The sequence below is a fragment of the Palaemon carinicauda genome, chromosome 17, assembly GCF_036898095.1.
Source record: "Palaemon carinicauda isolate YSFRI2023 chromosome 17, ASM3689809v2, whole genome shotgun sequence".
Lineage (NCBI taxonomy): Eukaryota > Metazoa > Arthropoda > Malacostraca > Decapoda > Palaemonidae > Palaemon > Palaemon carinicauda.
The window spans coordinates 97,555,181-97,561,237 of record NC_090741.1 but is presented as its reverse complement, the minus strand read 5'-3'; positions in this window follow the sequence as shown (position 1 = coordinate 97,561,237).

Below are 6,057 nucleotides of genomic sequence, written 5' to 3'. Positions count from 1 at the left end.
GTCGTCAAAAGTATTTTTTTCCTCATCATTTTAGTGTTTTTTTTATATATATTCAAATGTTTCATCAAATGTTAATATCCATATTTTTATCATTATCATCCTTCATAGTCATAGAGGATGAATAACAAGCTGAATTATAATGGTTGAAGTTGATACAATGTATATCCGGTACTGTATTAATAACCTCAGTTGTCTATTCATTTATATTGTTTTCTTTATTACTTTTTATGAGTCAAATATTTAAATGAACACCTATCAAAGCTATGCTAGAATCTGCAAACCCAAAACTAGAAAATGAATGCGAAAAATGACGTGCACATTTCGTGATTTTGTCTTAATGGTAAAAAGTCTCAAATAAATCATGAAAGGAGGTGAAATACTTTTGAATATCCAAAGTATCAACATAACCAGAAAAATTTGTATTATTTTCCCTGATAATATCTGGTGGTATTTTATATATGCCATTTAATTAATAATAATAAAACAAAATCAGCTCCATTTAAACTTTTACTCTGCTATGAAGAATGTCATTATTATTATCATTAATTTCATTATCATTATTATTGATATTTTTTGTTGTTGTTTTATTATCTATTGCAGCCTGATTGATGATTCAAAATAATTGAATAGGATTCCTTGTGAATATTTTATTTGTTGGGAAAAGATATTCATTTGAATAAAAAAAAAATCGTATTCGAGGCCTTGTTTCTTCTAACGTTTCCTCTTGCGTTTGTCCAAGAGGAAAGGACAGCCCAAGTCTGAAAAACGTCTTATCTTAACTCCACTTGAGCGGAAACATTTTTCACGTCTTTTTAATTAACTTTAGAAAGAAGTTAAGGTCAAGGAGGAGTCAGTTAATCATACTTACTTTCATGGTCAAAATGAGTTTTCAAGAATTGGTGGATTTTTTTAACTCATAATCTTTTTTGCGAAGTTTTTTTAGTGGATTTCATTTTAATCTTTGTAAATATCTACCGAGGTTGACGGATAGACAGAACCGCTTTAATTATCTCCTTAATATTTTTTGTTTGGTGACAATGATATTTTTATTCATACTATTTTTTTTCGAGATTTGTTGACAAAAAAAAAAAAAAAAAAAAAAAAAAAAAAAACTCAACACAAAATCACACAAATGAAGTAGCTTCATTTCGTATAATTAATGTGAATGCATAAACAAAAATACATCATATTATATTTTGGTGGTTTGAGAGAGGAACATATATCTATTATCTATTTCAGACCAGATGTGTCATTGTTTACCGGTAATATCTTTAATGTTATCAGTGGGATAGTTATGACAGTCTGACATAATGGTTACAATACCCTTCGAAATTCATAGTGTTATAGAAGTTTCTCAAACTTATAAACTTTAGAACTTTACTCTTTATTAGGTCCCTCATTTCCCCCAACAAGCTCCCCCACATCACCTTGGCACACCCATCCACCTATCAACTATACCCTGTCCCACTCCCTCCTCTTCCTCCTACAATACCCGCCCCCCCCCCCCCCTCTCTCTCTCTCTCTCTCTCTCTCTCTCTCTCTCTCTCTGTACAAAATTTTAGATTTGTTGATGACATGGTTGATTTATTGAATTATGAGAGAAATTACAAAAGACGATAGAATATTTCAATAGAGAAAGCAGAAAAGTAAGACTGAAAATGAATATGAGTAAAACTAAGATAATGGTCAATGAAAATGCAGACAGAGCAAATAAGAGTTATGGATGAACCTCTAGAGATTTTAATGAATATACTACTCAGGACAGACGGTAGTGTTTCCCGAGGACATGAGACCGAAATTAAAAGAAGGATAATCAGTGGATGGCCAGCCCTTGGTTAAAAAAAAAAAAAAGAACGAAAGCAAAGTGATGAGAATGACTGATAATAGATGGACATTAAGAATAAAAGATTGCAAAACAGGCAGGGGAATGATGAGACGACTATAAATTGGGGAACCAAGAAAGTTTGTGGGTGTGGATTGGCATAAAAAGATTATAAATATATGGAACATGCCTGAGGCACTTGTACTGTAGTTGATTAGTAACGGCTAACGATAATGATGGTGATGATGATATATGTATATATATATATATATATATATATATATATATATATATATATATATATATATATGTATGTATGTATATATATCAAATGTGTGTGTATGTATATATTCACAAACGCGCATATATATATATATATATATATATATATATATATATATATATATATATATACATATATATATATATGTATGTATACATACACACACACACACACACACACATATATATATATATATATATATATATATATATATATATATATATATATACATATATATATATATATGAATGTATGTATGTATGTATATAAAATGTGTGTATGAGCATATATTCTCAAACGCACATGTATATATATATATATATATATATATATATATATATATATATATATATATATATATATACTGTATATACATACATATATGGTTATATATACATTTATTGATATATATGTTTTCTATTTTAGTGGATTTTATTTGTAACTTTAAAATACATTTTACTGAGCCTCAGTTTTCCCTGAGTTTTGCTTTCACAGAAGTGTAGTTTATTTTAGACATGTTTCGTTAGTATCGGAGTTTTTTTTTATAAGTTACGTAATTGGTTCGCCAGGGCACCAGCCCCTATCGAGGTACTACCGCTAGATAGTTATTAGGTACTTTGACTAGCCAGATAGCACCAAATATTCTAGTACATCCTTTATACATTCTCATCTTTCCTCATATAACGGACAGAAGATAACCGAAAAATTCTTCTTCTCTGAAGTGCTTCATTACTATACTGTAATTGTTCTGTGGCCATTTTCCTGGATAGTGCCATAGTCTCTGTACCATGGTCTTCAACACTCTTGGGGTAGAGTTCTCTTGCTTGAGGGCACGCTATTCTATCTGTTTCCTTATTTCCTTTCCTTAATGGGCTATTATCCCTGTCCGAGCCCATGGGTTTATCTTATCCTCTTTTTCCAACTAAGATTATAGCTATCTTGTAAAAATAATAATAATAATAATAATAATAATAATAATAATAATAATAATAATAATAATAATAATAATAATACTTTGTAATGAAATTTCCCATCATTTATGAGTGAACCTGTGATGATGATTAGATCAAGGATTATATATAATTGTTATCACCATTGAGATTTTGCTTTAAAACAATTATTATTTAACGTTTGTACACACAGACACACACGAACACACGCACGCACACACAAACACACACACACACACACACACACATATATATATATATATATATATATATATATATATATATATATATATACTATATATATATATATATATATATATATATATACATATACAGTATACACACACACACACACACACACACACATATATATATATATATATATATATATATATATATATGTATATATATATATATATATATATATATATATATATATATATATACATATATATATATATATATATATATATATATATATATATATATATATATATATATATATATATATATGTATATATATACTATATATATATATATATATATATATATATATATATATATGTATATATATGTATGTATATGTATATATATATTTGCCTGTGTATGATTTATGGAAATATAAAGAGACAAATTTATATAATGCTATCTCTCTCTCTCTCTCTCTCTCTCTCTCTCTCTCTCTCTCTCTCTCTCTCTCTCTCTCTCTCTCTGATTGCTTTCCTTATTTTCATCCCTGTCAACCTATAATATTTTGTCCTCATATCTTCCTAAAGTGAAATTACCTGATTTTCTCCATTAATTTACCTTTTTTACAACATTTCAAGGAAAAATTTTCTTCTTTTGCTAACTTTACCGAAAACAAAGTTTGTTTTTCTTTGTTAGACCCGAAAGGTCTTTTGCGACACCAAAAAGATGCATTTGAAAATCTCTAGTTCCAGAAGGACCCTCTCTCTCTCTCTCTCTTCCCCTCTCTCTCTCTCTCTCTCTCTCTCTCTCTCTCTCTCTCTCTCTCTCTCTCTCTCTCTCTCTCTCTCTTCCTTCTACCCTGTGTGTCCTGCCAATCTTTCAGTGGACAACTTCGGATAATTCTTTAAACTTTAAATGTTTAATTATGTAAAGAAATACAACAATATTTAATGAATCAGTAAATTTTTACTTGAAATGGCTTATCCAAAACATATTATGTCCTTTTTGAAGAATCAGGAATATGAAAATAGAAAATCCTTTCCCAAAAGACCACCAATGTTTCCAAGTCTTGTTCACTTCCTGATTTATTCCTTCAGATCTTTACTCAAACTTTTGGAAAATTCTTGAAATGGCCGGAAATATAGTTCGTATATATTTAATTATTTTCACTTTTTCCTTATTTCATACTATGAGTATTATGATTATATAATAATTTTATTATTGTTGTTGTTGTGGTATTTATACATTCTAATGGTCACAATAAGGTTCTCTAAACTAATTGTTTGTTAATTATATGGTAAACTCACTTGGTCACATGTTTAGATTGATCGTTGTAGATTTCTCTGGCGTCGTTCACGTATGGTCAATGGGAAATCTTGACAAATTAGCATTATATGTGATGAAACATTTTTTTTTTCATTATTATTATTATTATTATTATTATTATTATTATTATTATTTTTATTAATAATAATAATAATAATAATAATAATAATAATAATGATGTTATTAGTATCATTATTATCATTATTATCATTATTATTATCATTATTGAAATTATTATTATTATTATTATTATTATTATTATTATTATTATTATTATTATTATCTGCATGAAATAAAGCTCCATAAAACGCAAATCAGAAACTGAGCAAGAATTACTACTGATCAACATGAACTGAACACAAGACCCCACTTCTCTCTCTCTCTCTCTCTCTCTCGCTCTCTCTCTCTCTCTCTCTCTCTCTCTCTCTCTCTCTCTCTCTCTCTCTCTCTGCTGCATGATTGTAGCCACTCTCCCATTAAGAGCGATTAAAGTAACGAATTCTCTTTATCGGGGAGGCACTCAGGAGTAAAGGGAGTTAGACATCGAAAGTTGCGTTATTGTTATAATTATGAGAACGTATACTTCCGTGACCAACCGTAAACCCAGAATTTACTTTGAATAGGAAGCTATATCAAAGAATGTTTCATATATATGTATATATATATATATATATATATATATATATATATATATATATATATATATATATGTATATATATATGTTTATGTATATATAATATAAAATATATATATATGCATATATAAATATGTATATTTACATATATATATATATATATATATATATATATATATGTATGTATATGCATATATATATATATATATATATATATATATATATATATATATGTATATATAATATATAATATATATATATATATATATACATATACATAAATATATATATATATATATATATATATATATATATATATATATATATATATATATTTATATATATATATATATATATATATATATATATATATATATATATATATATGTATATATATATATATATATATATATATATATATATATGTATATATATATATATATATATATATATATATATATATATATATATATATATATATATATATATATTTATGTGTGTGTATATATATAAAGAGAGAGAGAGAGAGAGAGAGAGAGAGAGAGAGAGAGAGAGAGAGAGAGAGAGAGAGAGAGAGAGAGAGAGAGGCGAAATCTAACCGATGTCTTTTGCGTCAATAAACGTAAGAGATGATGCTGCTGCTGCTGCTGCTGATGATGATGATGATAGATATAGTTATCTGAATATATTATAATAACCCCTCTTTATCGATCTCTGTCCTGGAACAACAATTTGAGAGGGCCCGATAAACGTTATCATTGAAGGTGGAGGTCTTGTATCTAGTGAGGTATTCACTATCACCATTCAAGTAAAGGTCTAAGTTCGTATATTTTGAGTAGACGGTAGTATCAA